The sequence below is a fragment of the Octopus bimaculoides genome, chromosome 20, assembly GCF_001194135.2.
Source record: "Octopus bimaculoides isolate UCB-OBI-ISO-001 chromosome 20, ASM119413v2, whole genome shotgun sequence".
Classification (NCBI taxonomy): domain Eukaryota; kingdom Metazoa; phylum Mollusca; class Cephalopoda; order Octopoda; family Octopodidae; genus Octopus; species Octopus bimaculoides.
In genome coordinates, this window is record NC_069000.1 from 1,379,148 (window position 1) to 1,396,421 (window position 17,274).

Here is a 17,274-nt window from a genome sequence, read left to right on the forward strand (position 1 = left end):
CCCACTACACTCTCTGAGTGGTTGGCGTTAGGAAGGGCATCCAGCTGTAGAAACTCTGCCAAATTAGATTGGAGCCTGGTGTTGCCATCCGGTTTCACCAGTCCTCAGTCAAATCGTCCAACCCATGCTAGCATGGAAAGCGGACGGTATACGATGATGATGATGAATTCGCCCAACACCAACCTACAGATTCTGTAAATTAAACATTTAGTTCCTATTGTTTATTCTTTTGGTAAAGGCATTACTGCTACAACTTCCGGTTTCCAGATGAAGGGGATTTCTTTTTAATGCGTCTCATTTTAGAGATGGCAATATCATCATCGTTTAACGTCCGTTTTCCATGCTGGCATGGGTTGGATGGTTTGACAGTTTTGGAGAGCCAGTGGGCTGCACCGTGCTCTAATCTGATCTGGCAAGGTCTCTACAGGTGGATGCCCTTCCGAACACCAACCACTCTGAGAGTGTAGTGGGTGCTTTTTACATGTAACTGGCACAGGGAACCAGTCAGGCAGCACTGGCATCAGCCACAACTACAATTTCCATTTTGATTTACTTGACTCAGTAGGTCTTCTCAAGCACAGCGTGTCGCCCGACGATTCAAAGGTACTTTTTAAATGGGCTGGTTATGCAACACTGGTATAGGCTATGGCTGTGATCTCACTTTTCACAACAGAATTATTTTGCATTGGATTGCTTTTATGTAACTGATCCGGATTCAGTCTCACTGCGTGGCACCTTGGGCAAGTGTCTTCTATTATAGCCTGAGGCCGACTAAAGTCTTGTGAGTTGATTTGGTAGACAAACCGAAAGAAGCCCATCGCTCGGCTGAAGGCAGTGCCCCAGCATGGCTGCAGTCGAATGACTGAAACAAGTAAAAGAATAAAAATATATGTATTCATTCATAATTCTTTGTCTGACAGATACCCGAACAAAGAACCTGTTGGTGTAAGAAACCTGTTTGAACATGCCATGTGTGTACATTTATGTTTTTATAAATTCCAGCCATAATCATCAGTCATATAAATTTGAATAGACATTTGATATGGGAGACACACAAGACAAAATCACACTCACAATGTGACCCCTATCGTCATTAATTGTTGCAGTGTCAGATCTTTCATACGTATTTCCAACAATTGTCTTTTTCTCTGAAGCAATCCATGGATAAACAGGTAACTGTAGAAATTTAGATAATTAATTGTAGAAAGGCTATGGGCATTGTTGAAGCAGACGTTTTACAAATGGCTGCCATTGCCTGCTCAAACACACTCAACAGGCAAGCAGTGTCTGCTTTCATTGAGATTGGGTGAATTTACAAAGGCAACTAAATTGCTATGCAATATATGGGGTGTTTTGTAACTAAAACTACCTAAAAAGATGAAAAAATCTCAATTGCAAGTTGTGCTCCAGAAGGAACGTAGTCATAAGAGATAAAATTATATATATGTTTGTCCCCCCTCCCCCGCCATTGCTTGACAACCGATGTTGGTGAGTTGCACCCCCATAACTTAGCAGTTCAGCATAAGTAACCGATAGAATAAGTGCTAGGCTTACAAAGAAAAAGCCCTGGGGGGTAATTTGTTCGACTAAAGGCAGTGCTCCAGCATGGCTGCAGTCAAGTGACTGAAATAAATAAAAGCGTATATGTGTGTGTGTGTATATATATATATATATATACACAAATATATACATATAAATGTATTTGTTTCTGCGTCTGTCTCCCGCCACTTAACAACCGGTGTTGGTGTGTTTACGTCCCTGTAACTTAGCAGTTCAGCTAAAGAGACTGACAGAATAAGTACCAGGCTTTAAAACAAATAAGTCAATTCGACTAAAATTCTTTGAGGCAGTGCCCCAGCATGGCCACATTCTAATGACTTTGGCAAGTAAAAGATATAAAATAAAAGATGAAATCAATGTCTTTGAGTTGTGTGGAATTTAACGAACGTTAAACGATGATGATTTGATTACTTTTCAAATCCTCTGCTAATTACTAAATTAGTTTGTTTTTTGTTTCCTCCACTAAACTGATATATGTTTACGGAGGACTTTTCAAAGATGTGTTGGCAGGAATCATTGAAAATTGGCCGTAGAAAGGTTTAATGAAAGTAGGGAGACTACAAGTGATGTGAGGGGTGGGGGTAGTAAAAGAGGAAAAGAAAAAAGGAAGCTAATGATTGCTGCTGAGAAGATAAATATGAAGCAAGTGTCATGTTAGGAGTTGGTGGCTAGAGGGAGGAAACTCAGTCAGAGAATTGGATACAAGGGGGTGAAATTTGTATTGTTCTCAACCGTATTTATTGTTTTAGTCATAAAACAGACAAGTGTGTGTGTGTAGATGCATATATCTATGTGTGTCTGTATTCGTATGTAGACCGCATACACACACGTATACAAATATACATACATAAGTACTTATATATATATACATAGAGAGAGAGAGATGATGATGATATATATAAGAAAGAAGATAAAACTCTCTTTCCATCAGGTAAATGGCCCCTGCTCAATATGTAGGAAAGGAATTGGAAAAAGTTCCGTCCGCTGCATCCTGTGTAAACTATGGACACATAAGAGGTAGAGTGGAATCACAGGTAGATTAACAGGTAAAGTCGTCTTTGTATGTGGCAGATGTGTAGGAACACTAAGACCACATAGAACTTCGATTCTCTCAAAATGCCCAGGAAGCTCTCTTGAGGTTGTAGATAGTTTTTCTGTTACCTAGGTGACCAAATTAGCAATGGTGGAGGATGCTTTGAAAGTATCGTTTCTAGAAAAAGAATAGGGTGAAAGGTAGACTGTATGATGCTTGTATTCAGGTAGCTATACTCCATAGGCACGTATGGCTGTGTGGTGAAGATGTTTGCTTTCCAACCATGTGGTTTCAAGTTCAGTCCCACTGTACAGCATCTTGGGCTTGCGTCTTCTATTGTAGCTCTAGATCAATCAATGCTTTGTGTTAAAGGTTAATGGGACATCTTTCTTCGTATTTGAAACACGAATATTCCTTTCCCGAGCGTCCAATAACACTATCCGTATCACGTCCTCACTTTGTTTTTTTTGAACCTATATATATATATATACATATATATATATATATATATATATATATATATATCTATATATATATGTATATATATATATATATATAGAGAGAGAGAGAAAGTACATGTATATGCATACACACAGCTACAATCATAGAGTTAAGTTAATGAGGGTAACGTCTACAGTGTCGTCTGACCTGCAAGAAATAACAACTAAAATTCACTCAAGTGTTTTGAAAGAAAGCAGAAAGACATGAGATAATCAGGTGCTGGCTACACTATCACCGAAATTACAGGAATGTGTTTAATGATAGGTTTATGCAATTGGAGCTAAACAATAATTATCCAGTGGGTTCGGAACATGGTATATGCTGCAGTTTTGCTATTTGCAGAGACCTTTGTAACATGGGGGAAAAGGAAATGATTGAATGAGATTTATGTTCAGTTTCGGTCTTTGCTATATTTTTTGTTGAACCCTGGGTCAATCACGACTAGCACAGCTTTTTGTACTCTGCATGTCCATTGACTAAAATAAGTAAAACGGTCTTATATATATATACATATAGATAGATAGATACAACAAGCTTTCTTTCAGTTTCCATCTGAAATCAACTCGCAAGGCTTTAGTTAGCCTGGTGCTATAGTAGAAGACATTTGCCTTAAGTGTTGTGCAGTGGGACTGAACCCAAATCCAAATGGTTATACATTATACAAAAATTGGGGTGAGGAAAAAAAACGACCTGGAGATGCCGGGGATTGAACCCGGGGCCTTTCACATGCAAAGCGAACGCTCTACCACTGAGCTACATCCCCGTCACGTCAGATCTGTGAATTTTTAGGACTCTATTGAGTTTAGTTTTTGACGTCGTTCACTCACCGACAACATTGATTTTTCACATCGTTTACTACTCATTGGAAACTGTTTCATTTTGTCAATGTCGTTTGTTTGTCATGTGTAATGTTTAGTTTTAGTAGACAGGGCGAAGGGGCTCAATTTTTTGAGAGGAAAAGACAGGTAAAGAGAGACGTGGGGAAATTGTGACTCTGTTGTTATTCAACCCCGAGTTCACTTCTATCTGTCATGGCAATTTTCAAGCTGAAACTGCCTCAATATGGATTCTATCTTCTTTTTTTTTTTTTTAGCTTTTGAATCAGCCGACACCACTGCATGATATGCTCATGAAACTCTCTCCAAATCACCGTCCATTAACTCTAGTGTGCCCCAAGATTCAGCTATGTCCCCCTACGATTCCCCCTTGCTGTCACCTTAAATAATACATATATAACTATTCATTCCTTCCTAGCCTTCGGCATATATGCACTGTCCACATTTACTAGTATACACGACACCAGTGAATTCATTGTGCATCATATACAAAATAAGAAATACTCCGCCTGGAGATGCCGAGACCTTTCACATGCAAAAGGAAAGCTTCACCACATCTTCTCGGCGTGCTATGCATACACAATACAAAGAAGCCAAGGCAAAATTCATTGTCAATGGAGATGCCGGGGATCGAACCCGGGGCCTTTCACTTGCGAAGCGAACGCTCTACCACTGAGCTACATCCCCTTCACGTCCTACTTGTTTTATTTAGAATTGACATCTGTGTATTTCTAGGTCTCTATTGACTTCAGTTTTTTTTCTATAGAGTTCTCTCACCGACAGCATTGATTTCTCGCACTGTTAACATCTCATTGAAAACTCTTTCATTTTGTCAATGCCGTTTGTTACTGTCATGTGTAATATTTTAAAAGCTTTGATTGACGAAGGGGCGCAATTTTCGAGAGAAGAAAAGACAGAGATAAAGAAAGACGTGGTGGTGGTGAAGGTGGAGGAGACTAACTTCTGGTGAAGCCTGCTGTTTCTCGTAGGTTATATTTCTGAAGACCAGTTACCAAATCTCTACCCCAGGACAATAAGTCATCAGAGAACATCAAATAAAAATAACGAGTCAATAAGGTTGCCCTTATGCGGTTGCTAGGCAGATCCAAATAGCAACCGACTCTCCTTTAGGATGCTTTCGATAATTTAGTCTGGAGTTTTTTTTACAGGAAAAACAAATGCAATGATCTTGGCTGGAACGTCTTTGAATATCGGTGTGTTCGATCTGAGTTGTTCATGAGCTTAAACAGCAATAGATACAACATAAACATACCACACACACGTAGAACGTAAATAACGAAGATACAAGTAGTTACGTAGATCAACCTGCATAACATTTCCAAAGAATATAGAAGACATCCGAAAAAAAAAAAATGGTGAACTAACAGACTTGTTTACGGCTCCGGTGAAATGACAGGGTCTTTGGAATATCGTATAGAATGACTTGTATGTTTCAAGTCTCAAATTGAGCCAAGATCAACTCTGCTTTTTCTCCTTTTGAGGTTGATAAAGAAGTAGCGGTCCAGGTCTACGAATCGGTGGAACCGTAACAACGTTGAACCAGATGACTTGCGGTATTTGTTCCGGCTCTTTGCGTTCTGCGTTCAAATCCCTTTATGATCTATTTGGGTGTTAAGAATAAATCGTCGCCCGGTTTAACAACATCATCTGTTGGGGTCATCAATGTCTTTAGCGGAGTCCACCCAGTTTAAGGTCTCCTGTTTAAGGACATCTTCACTCCCTCTCATGAATCCCAGAGATCCTACCTACACACCTAATTAAAATGTGAAAAAAAAACAAACAAAAAAAAAAACAAATAACCAACCAAAAACAACACGTTTGGTCAACGGATAACCTTTTGTCAAGCTTTCCTGCCTCTGTGTAGGGAAATGACGTTGTAGAGATCCTTTCGTAGTAAGATTTTATTCCAAACATAATTTACAAGTGATTTTAGAACTTCAAGAAATCTGCGAAGCTAGAAACAATATTACCGTTTATAAACTATGTGCGGTTAGTGTAGTTCCCACTGGAGTTGGTATGGCATCAACTTTATATATACCTTTATACACAAACTAACAGATGTTCGGTCGAACTGAAAAATTGTTTAGAATTTTAAGAAAAAAACAAACAATAACTTTTTGCTGAAGTCTGCAAAATGCCGGCGAAAATATAAGGGAAAAGATTAAAAGTGCTCAAATGTTGTAAATTTATCGTAGTATTGGAATATGAAATAAAGAACTGTACGAATAAGGAAATGAAAATGATTTTATGACATTTAATTGCAACACCAACCAGTATAACTACAGTTTAGTGCCCCCACTCGACATTTTCTCATAGTTTTTTTGAATAATTCTTATGAATATTTTCAGTGATATATTTTCGAAAGTGTAAATTACAATTATGTTAACGAAATTTAAAAAAAAAAAATTTATAAAGAAAAGAAATCAATACTTTTTAACCATTCAGTAACTTGCTCGTGATCGTTGCATAATAGTTTCGAATGTTTGCATATGGCTCGCAATTATAGGAGGAAGGAATTAATCGATTCCATCGATCGCAATACTTGACTGGCATTGTATTTTATCGACGCTGAAACATGAAAGGCAAAGTTAAACTCGACCAGTTTTGAACTCAGAACATAGTGTTGGATGAAATGTCGCCAAGCATATTGGGGCGAACGATTCTGGCAGTCGCCGCCTTTAGCTTATTAGCATAATATTGTAATTATATGTTTATAACCTGGGCCACGTAAAAACAAGGCAGAATGAAATTCCCCAATGAAACTAGTACTCAGTGCCATCTTAGAGCATGGACACACTGGACAGTTTCCCAGGGAACCCACGGGTCCGGGGACCCAATTCTGATCTATGTATGCTGTGGTTTGCTTAAAAAATAAGTGCTATAGAGCCCGGTTTAGTAATCTAAAAGAATGCACATAAAATAAAACACTTTGGAGATGCCGGGGATCGAACCCGGGGCCTTTCACATGCAAAGCGAACGCTCTACCACTGAGCCACATCCCCGTCAGCTACAACAAGGAGATATCAGTAGTATCAAAAATGTAACTGACAACAAATTGATTCTCTTTTTTTTCCTTTTTTTATTTATTTAAATAATGTTAGGGAATCAATATATTACTATCGATATGTGACAAGTTTTATTAAACAGAAGGTAGAAAGCTAGAGAGAGAGAGAGAAGAGGTGAGTGTGATATAACAGTAGTTATTCTCCCAAGCCTTTAGTTTAGTCCTAAACACATACTGTTTATATTAGTTTGACTCACTAGCGTAGCTAGAGTGGGGCTGTCCGCCCCAGGCGGTACTTTTATGGGGGGTCTGCTGTAAGCTATAAGCCTGTAATAGGTTGTATTGAAATCAAATAACAGTGGTTTTAATGTCGGGATAAGGACACTTCCTAAACGTTAAATTCAACAATCGATATAGTCACTGTGCAATATATATTTTTTGTGGGGGGCTCAAGGGCGGAAAAACTGAAGGGCCGGACGTATTCTAGCTACACCAGTAGTCTTTCCGGTGTCTTCCACATCTTGATTGTTGTTTTCACCTCATTTCGGCTGTTGTACGTTCCAGCTTTCTTCGGGTGTCTTGTGTCGAACGCGGTTGTTGTATCGGAGTTTCATGTCCAACTCTTTATTTGATCCATGCGGGTTCACTATTCTCATTCTGCGTTTCGTGACACTTTTTGCTCCAGTTGATTCTTTGTGAATTATCTTAGTGCCTCGCATTAACCAACGTCTTTATCATGCCCGCAGTGCAGTCACTTAGAAGATCGGAGTTCAATCCCAGGGAAGCTTTGGGTTCAAAATTCCGATACAAGTGGGGTTGAACCCAAGGCACCCAAAGAAGGCTGTAGCATACAACAACCGAAATGTAGTAAAAGCAGCAATCAAGATGAGGGGGGGGGGGACACCAGTTTGAATAAATAAACAGCAGACATGATATGAATCCTTCATCTCACAAACATAGAACGTATAATTGTGATTGAAAGTATCTCAGCCCAGATCACATCGTCCTTTCCATGAGTAAAAGAAAATGTCAAGAAATTGGTTGTGGTTGAGGTGGTGGTGGGGGGCTGCAGTGTCGTCAAAATTCATACACAGAAGTTTGAAAGTTGGGGTCATATATAATATGGCACCCCTTTGCTGTGGCGGTGGGTGGGGAGAAGGAGAAAGCATTTTTTTTCAATTGATAGTGTACTCCTCGGAGCTGCGAATCACATTTGAAGTTAATTTCTTAACGATGGTCGCTCTCGTTGGTCTGAAGGAGAGAACTTGGTGAAAGAGAGTAACAAAGAAAAAAACAATCACTTAATATGACAATAGATAATTATAGAATATATGAGTTTATACGCAAAAGAAAAAGACGTTATGGAGATGCCGGGGATCGAACCCGGGGCCTTTCACATGCAAAGCGAACGCTCTACCACTGAGCTACATCCCCATCTACATAAAAGACGAGCTGCATTGAAAGGAAATATTAAAAACAAAAAAGTACTTCGAAATAGACTTAGAAATTACGAGCACCAAATATAACGAAAAGAAATAGCAGTTGTTAACCAATTTTTGTAGTGTAATCGTTCAAATAGGAGAGCGTTAGTCTTGTTCCTTTGGCCTCGAATTAAAATTCTTTGCTGCAGTTTATCCATGATTTAATGTCCAACTCATTTTCTGTTTTCAAATTTTCTTATCATCATTGTTGTACGGATTAGGAGAGAATATAACACGATCAAAGATTTCCAGTATTCATTTGCTGTATTTTTGAGCCTAGAATCCGAAGTTTGTGGACGTGGCAGAAAGAGAAGACTTCAATCGCTAATACGTTTTTAACTAACGGATTTCTTTTTCTTGATAAATGAATGTATTTCGCATTTTTTAAGGTTTACTGATTTTTTGAAGGGAAACCCGATCTGGAAGTGAGCTTTGTTATCAGTACCGGCGAATTAAGGATAAAGATAATCTAATCTTTATAATGTTGAGTGACGTATAAAATTAAAGATTACGCCCTGGGTGATTGTGGCATGTTTTAAGTCTTAGAAAGCAGTGATACATTGGAGCAAGTTGGAGTTTTTCGTCCCTTTTTTTATCATCTTGCTTGTTTGCTCTAATCTCAGGAGCTTTCCTTATTCGTTTCGTCCGCTTGAATATGGAGAGTAAGGAGTTATTCCAGACTTATGAATATGCTATGGTAGTTGACTCTAACTCCATTTTCTGATCACATTTAAATCACGAGTTTATCATACGTGCAGACCCCCATTTTAGTCAATCAAAATTCATTCCTCACATAATAAGTTCTAGAATTTTCTTTTAGCGACGGACGGCTTTATAAACTGACACTTTTAGCACGAAAAGCCAAAGGGAATTGGTACTCCGTTCATTACGGTTTTCGGTGAATTCCTCTCTCAAAGCTATGTATAAGTTGATCACTTGTAATTTTGATGACGATCTTGGCACGAAATATCATACGATCTAATTTCTAACGTGTGTTCTCAACCATTACTACTGAATCTTTTTCATGTAAGCACTTTGTCTCTCTAGGCCCAGGTTTCTTATCTCTTCACGAATTTTCTTTGTTATATCTGTTTATCATTTAACATAAGTTCAACTTGAATTGCAACCATATTCTGTTTTCCTGAACGGTATTCTATTATATTTCATATGAGAAGTCGAGAGAGCTGAAAGCTAGTCTCCAGCAACATAGCATTTTTAATAACAGATTTAGGTCGACTTTAAAATAAGAAATCTTTTGAAAGCTGATCTGTGAACAGGTTTTAATTTTTGTGCTAAGAGGCAACGTTGCAATTTTTTCCGCCTGATTTCACTGTTTACAAAGATCTGTAGAGCCTAAAAGTGAATTGTTTAATATCCTTCAATTCTCGCGAAGAGAAGCAAACTGGTTGTCTATTTTCTATGAGGATTGAATCATACATGGCCCAGAGTAAGTCACGAAGCAGATATTGGAGAAGATAACGAAGGTGTATCTCACAGTTTCCGGATTGCTTCAAGGCCGGGAAAACGCTGATACCGTCTGGCATGAAACAATGGTGCTGCGATTTCAACAGAGCCTTATTTTGAATCCATTTCCATTAATACACAATTAACACAATGAAACAGTCAAGATCCCTGGATTCCCTTGACACAGGAATCCCAAAAGATGATGCAACCTGCCAGGGTCGGACAACAGTTTGCATTCTCTAAAAAATGTGAGCTAAGAATAATTAACTTTGTCAAATTGAATTAATTTCTTTTTAAAATGGAGGAAGAGCACTTATCTCTTGGGCACTTTTCAGGAAGAGTTTGCAAAATTTCAGCATGGATTCCTTACTGGCTTCTTTCTGTTTCTAACAATTCCACTCATATATATATGTGTGTGTGTCCGTGTCCCACCACCGCTTGACAACAGGTGTTGGTGCGTTTATGTCCGTGTAACTAAGCAGTTCGACAAAACAGACCAAAAGAAAAAGTATCAGGCTTGAAAAGAAAAAAAAAAAGCACTGAGGTCGATTCGTGCGACTAAAATTCTTCAAGACGTTGCACCAGTATGGCCGCAGTCTAATGACTGAAACATCTAAAAGATAAAATACACTTCCGTCTACCAAGTTCACTCATAAAGCATTGGTCGACCCGAGGTTATAGAAGACGTCCAAGGTGCTGCAGATCGGGACTGAACGCGAAACCGTGGTTATAAAACGAGTGTCTTAGCTATACAGCCATGCCAGTTCCTGGGATAAAGCTCAGTCCCCATTTGCACGCAAATACAAAAATAAAAAAGTTCCCCTATGGAGATGCCGGGGATCGAACCCGGGGCCTTTCACATGCAAAGCGAACGCTCTACCACTGAGCCACATCCCCATCACGTTTAAGCGTTTCTAATTAGCAAGTTTATTCGAAATTTTTATTCTTGCCAAGTTTAAGTAACATTAATATTCGTTAAACTAAAATTACTGACTGCTTTATTTCATATAAATTTTCTCAAATTTCCATAAAGGATTCGAGAAATATTTGTTGTTACGCTTGCTCTCGGCAGTTGCGATTATTATATATATATATGTCTATATATATATGTCTATATATAAAATTTCCAGTGTTTCTTTTATAATTCAATAACTTTACCCACTTAACTCTCTCTTATATACACGTAAATAGATCCACGTGTATTAAGAGGTGTTTCATGCTTTTCTCTTAGCTTGTACTGTCGAGTCGAAGCGTTACTTGTGGAGCTTGTAGTGGCGATACAAGCTGACTGGCCAAAATATACCCTACAAAATTGTGATTTCATCGGAGGTACATCTGCATAAAAAACGAAGGGACTGACCACAGCTACACGTATTCAAACACGTATTCAAACACACACAAAAGATCGTACAAGAAACACGCTTGTTCGAAGTTATTATTAACTTGGTGTTTATTTGCAAAGCAGTATAATCATTTGATTATACCGCAGCAAAAGCGTCAGAAAATAATAGCCATTTGGTATATATTCCAGTTCGCTATGATCTAAGTTCAAATTTGGTGACCGGGGGGGGGGGCGCTAAACTAGATCCTAAAAGTTATGAGGGAAAAAAACGGAACTTTCCGACAGTCCTCTCCCCCACCTCCTCGGAAAACATTTTCCCCACAAACTTCTTTATAATCGTAGTCTATGCTGCTTGAAAGGTGTTTCTGTAAAATTTCATTAAAAGATATTCATTTTATTGAAAATTATGAGGGAAAAAAAACGGATCGTGGGAATTTTCCTAAATCCTCTCCCTGCCCCTTCGGAAAACATTTACCCCAGAAATTTCTTTATAATCGTAATATGTGCCATTTGAACGGTATTTCTATAAAATTTCATCAATATATATCCATTTTCCTGAAAGTTATGAGGGAAAAATCGGATCTTGTGAATTTTCCGAAAGTCCTGTCCTCCACCCCACCCCGCTAGTTTGCGCAAATTTTTGTTTTCATATTCGTTTTCTACAAATGTTTTTACACTTGTACAGTTTTTTTTGTTCTTGTTTTCGTAACCGGGGCTTAAACTGTATATTGAACCAAATTTCTACAATTAAAAATATTTGATATCGTCTTAAAAACCCTATATGCGCACATTTTCTTCTTTTGTGCGCGCGCACTAGCGCACTGCTTAGGGAGAACATTTTTCGTCAAGAAAAAGGTGTAAAGGTTACATCTTATATCATGCTATACTCACATTCTATAGAGAAAAACAAACAAAACAACCTCATACGACGCCCTATAATCTTAAAACAAGGACGAAGTAGGAAAACATTTATCATGGGTCAGCTCCTAGGGTACCATTAATGGAGCCCACTCTATTGCAAGCATTAAGGCAAAGTCTCCGGTTTCCCGTCCACCAGTCTCCGAAGCCCTGCAACGGGTTAAGTCACTGCCCTGAAAAAGAAATGGAGATCTGATGTGCAGCGGTTTCGTTTCGCTGACGCCCGAATTGCTGTTTGCCGCCTTCGACAACTTCCTTTGCTAAACAATAACACAATGTCCTGCGTACTTTTAAGTACGGGATGTTTTTCTTTTGTTTTAAATCTCGTTAATTGGTCGCATTTTTGGTGGAATTATTTCAACTCGGGATTTATATCAACTATAAATGCTCTTACTGTTTTGTTAAAATTAAAATATAACAACTAAAATATACTTGAGATTCCTAACTAATTAAATGCGTCAGTGTCGCACTTTTCTAGTTTGTTTCCCATATGTTGAAAAAAGAATATCGCTTGTTATTTCGTTACCTGGAAGGGGGAAATGTACTAAAGCTGAGGTTTATATATATAATCCTATTCCTTTAGAATATATTACTTTTTCATTTACCAAACATACGTTTTATTTTTAAAACATTTTCATATATAAAACATTCGAACGACAAAAGGAAAACAAAAAAAAAACTTGAAAACACTGTAAACTTTTAAGTTGCTAAAACATATTTTAGCCAATATAAAAGCGAAATAATTTAAAGTTCCAGATTTTATATAAACTTCTTGTGTTGTGGATGTTGTTTCTTACACAAAGTTCGTTGTGTTAAACGTGGGAGATAAAAGTATTAAAGAAACTTAACAGAACACGAACTTTTTAAAGTGATAATTGCTTTTAACCTGCACTAAAACAATGCAGTTATAACATAAATATATATAAACTAGACAAGTCTAGTATTTACATTCAGTCGATTATGTTAAGATATCTATAGATAAATAGATAGGCATTGCAATAACGGAAAGCATTCTCTCACGCTATTTTCTTATCTGTCCGCTTTACTTATCGTGTGATCAAGTTCTAGTATCTCATTCCACCACTATATAAGGTGATCGGTGACTTTTAGCTACGCCCTGCCTTTAATCCTTAACGTTTGCTATGATTTTTATTTACATGTGCGTATATATCTATACATTATGCACACATTTACATATATATGTATATAAGGAAGCACCCATCTATCCATCTATCTATCAACTAACCTACCTACCTACCTACACACACACACACACACACACACACACACATACATACGTACGTACATACATACAATTTTTTTTTATTATAGTATGTATTTTATCTGAAAAAAGGTTTACTTCAAATTATAATTAAAAATGGTATTCGTAGAAGAAAATTTGTGGTGATATATATAAATGAATTTTTTTAAATATAGATATCTGTAATTTCTTTTCTAATTATTATTCTCTTTAATTGATTCTTTTCTTATTTTAAACGAATCTCGGCACAGTTATGGAATTACTGTCGCTATTTTATAGGGGAAGAAAAAGGCGAGGAATTCGGTGGGTTCTTTTTCCTTTGTTTTTTTTTTTTCTTTCAGTTTTCTTGTATTTAATGCAGTGGGAAATTCAGTTCTCAAAATAATTATACTGAATCAATGAATGAACGAGTAAGATCACATTGTGGCGCCAAAATTAACTTAACTTTGCCATATATTGTTGCCACCTTTTATTTTTAATTGCATTTCATCGTGTTTTCATGATTCTAAATGTGTACACCTTGAAATTTTATAAACTGTTCTATTATAGTCAATATTTCTAAGTGCAAATAATAGGAACACAAAATATCGGAATCTCGCCAAGAGATAAACGAGAATAATACGCTGACGAATACACGTTAAAAGTTTATAAAGTCATATCTAAATCGAACACTTCGCTTTGCATTTGTTCTCATAAACTTCAGGTACTTTTAAAGTGCGTTATTTATACACATGATAAAAGAATTCTCATGAATTTTGCCATAAACCATTTCCGAAAGGAAGTCAAGATGGCTATAACGCTGGATGACGTCATGGGGTATAATTAGCAGCATTAAATGATAGCAGGCACGTGCGCTGGGGTTCTGTGAAACTTTTCTGACCCTACCTACCCGAACAGCTTGTCAACTTCTTATCAAACCGGGAGGTACTTTTATAACTGATGTTTATAGTCACAGGCCAACCCGGGTAGCGGTAGACGTGATTAAAAGCGTTCCATCCATGATCATCCCTTCTTATTTTCAGACAATTCGATTGCATCCTTTTCTCACTCAGATGGTAGGATGGAGTTTGAAGAGAATTTTGGTTGGTTTTTTTTTCTCGGAGATCGAGCGGCGAATTCGCAGGCTCTCCCATGTTGAGTCACTTTAAAAGGGAATTGTAGACACGTGGGATAGATTTCTATCGAATGACCTCACTATCCATCCCGTCAACGTCACAATCATATCGGCTACAAATGTTTGGCATATCCACTCTTACCGAGTAGTCTGATAAAACGCTTTCCCGTCGAGACCGTTCCGTCCTTTTTTCGCGCACAGTATAATGTAAGGCCGCATAAACCGATGCTTCTTTTCTTAAAAGTGTTTTGTGATATAAAATGACACATAGCAGCTATTTCTAGCAGACCGAAAGACCCTCATAAAGTCCTCACTTCGCTATGTCTTGATTAGTTTTATTTGACTTGTAGAACTGCGGAGATTCTCGAAAAAAGACCCTTGTTTTAAGATCTAATTATTATAATTATTTAAAAAAACCCAAAAAACTCTGACATTGCTGTTAAGGACTTGTAAAATATAAGAGAAATTAAATTAACAGAGAACAAAAATACCGGCCGGCAGACTGGCTTGCCGGGAACTAATTTAGTAGTAACTTCAACATCACACATACACACTTTCACACCTACACATACACGGCTTTTCACTCAGGATAGCTATACCACCACCACCACTGGCTATCTATTTATTATCTATCTATCATCTTTCTGTTTGTCTATATATATATGTGTCAATTGAAATTTTGAAGACTCGGTGTTTTGTGTTAGAAAGCAAAAAAAAAAAAGAAATGTAGGACAGATAGAAAGAGCAGACGAAATAAAACCGGGCGAATGAATGATGTGCAGTGAACCAGTTGTTTCTTTAAATCGGCTAAAGTTTATAGAAGGCGCGCGAACAACCACGTGTCGCGTTAAACACGGAAGGATGTATCGAGGGAGGGGGAATAGGAGAAGGAGGAGGGAAAAAAATCAACCTTGATAAATGTTCTCGTGTTGAATAGTAGAAAACATTGTCACCTCGTGGAGGCTTAAAGTATATGCAACTTTGTTACATTTGCGTCCCGGTTTCAATTATCAAGTGAGACCAACCGAACTTACTGTAATTTTTAAAATATTTATCATAATAAATTATGTTATATTATAGTTTTATATATATTATTATAGGTTATATATTAATATATAGATTATATATTATGAAATACAATAATGTAATATGGCGGACAAAGTTTAACTAAATGGGCAAAATTACGATTTGGTGATTTTGTCCCTGATTTTGTTTCCTCATAACTTTTTGGAAAATATAGTTTGTCTTTTTTTTAATGGAAATTTGTAGAAGTACAATTTTGAGGATGTAAATTATGATTATATTGCTAACATTAATTTTTCTTGTTTCGTTTTCTACATCATTCTCCCCGCCTCTCATATACGTCATTCTTTTAGACATTAATTTTCTCAACTGTCTAAAATGCATGTTTTTAAACCACATTTTACAGAAATACGTTTTCTAGTGTGTACATTACGTATTGTTGGTGTTTCAAATGTAAATCTAGTGGGCGGGGTGGGCAGAATTTTTTTTTTAATCTCAATTTACGAGAAAAAGGAATAACGATATCAGGGGTGAGGTGAAAATAATCTCCAACTCTTCTTCCAAATGGGGAATAAAAAAAAAAAATTTAATCGACTTAATCGTAACTATAACGTTTTTCTGCAAAATTTTACTGAAATATGTGTTTTTTGGGAAAGTTATGAGACAACAAATTCAGGAGAGGCGAGGGACACCAAACTGTAGTTATCTAATGTTCAAACTGCATCGATTGAAAATGAGAGGTACAGAAGTAATCGTCAATAATCGGCAAAATCGTCAGCGATCGATAATAAAGGCAATAATCGTAAAATACGCTTGAGTTATATTTGAACTTTTCCTTTTTTTTTTTCTTTCTTTCTGCCGGCAGACGATAGGAAGGGAAAGACCTGGAAATCAAGCGGACCACTCTTCCTCTCTTATACACACGCATAGTTGTTTTACAGACAACACATAATTAATTACACATACAAAGAAGAGTAATTAGTATTTGTCTTTCACTTTTAATTGATACAGTTTGCTTCACTTTGTCCGCCATATTATCCTTTAGCTTTTGTTTCAGTCATTCGACTGTGGCCATGCTGGGGTACCGCCTTGAAATGTTTTAATCCAAAAATTCGATACCAATACCTACGTCTACAGCTTGGTTCTTATTCTCTGCGTCTCTTTTGCCGAACCTCTAAGTTACAGGGACGTATACAAACCAACACCAGTTGTCAAGCAGCAGCAGTGGTGTGAAGGGGACAAACCCAATCACAAAGTCACACACACTCTCACACATACACGCGCCCGCACACATATATATGTGTGTGTGTGTGTGTTAACGACGGGCTTCTTTCAGTTTCCGTCTACCACATCCACTCACAAGGCTTTGGTCCGTCCGAGGCTATAGCAGAAGACACTTGCCACGCAGTAGGATTGAACCCAGAGCCATGTGGTTGAGAAGCAAGCTTCCTATCACACAGCCACACCTGCGCCTATAAGGTTTTTTACATGCACACACATAGAAATGGATTGGTTACGGTTGGAACGCCTTCTATCATAAAACTATTCCGTCAGGATTGACACATAGGTTAAACAATAACAATGAGAGAGAGAAAGAAAGGGAGAGAGAAAAAGAGAGAGAGAGAGAAAGCCATGCCGTTTAAAGTTCAATATTTTCTTCTCTTCGCCTCCAACGTAAACAGCAACAACAATACTCACCCATCCTACAAAGGTATA

General features: G+C 37.5%; 1 long non-coding RNA gene and 5 other non-coding genes across 6 annotated transcripts in view; 1 reads left to right on the forward strand and 5 right to left on the reverse strand.

Annotated features, from left to right (window-relative positions):
• The window catches only part of LOC128250359 (uncharacterized), a 125,590-nt gene that overhangs the window by 45,300 nt on the left and 63,016 nt on the right, over nucleotides 1-17,274 (forward strand). The window lies entirely within an intron of this gene.
• On the reverse strand, nucleotides 3,786-3,857 carry Trnaa-ugc (transfer RNA alanine (anticodon UGC)). Its single transcript has one exon. It is a non-coding gene; the product is annotated as a tRNA-Ala (tRNA).
• Nucleotides 4,546-4,617, reverse strand: Trnaa-cgc (transfer RNA alanine (anticodon CGC)). Its single transcript has one exon. It is a non-coding gene; the product is annotated as a tRNA-Ala (tRNA).
• On the reverse strand, nucleotides 6,882-6,953 carry Trnaa-ugc (transfer RNA alanine (anticodon UGC)). The gene has a single exon. It is a non-coding gene; the product is annotated as a tRNA-Ala (tRNA).
• Nucleotides 8,318-8,389, reverse strand: Trnaa-ugc (transfer RNA alanine (anticodon UGC)). The gene has a single exon. It is a non-coding gene; the product is annotated as a tRNA-Ala (tRNA).
• Nucleotides 10,726-10,797, reverse strand: Trnaa-ugc (transfer RNA alanine (anticodon UGC)). Its single transcript has one exon. It is a non-coding gene; the product is annotated as a tRNA-Ala (tRNA).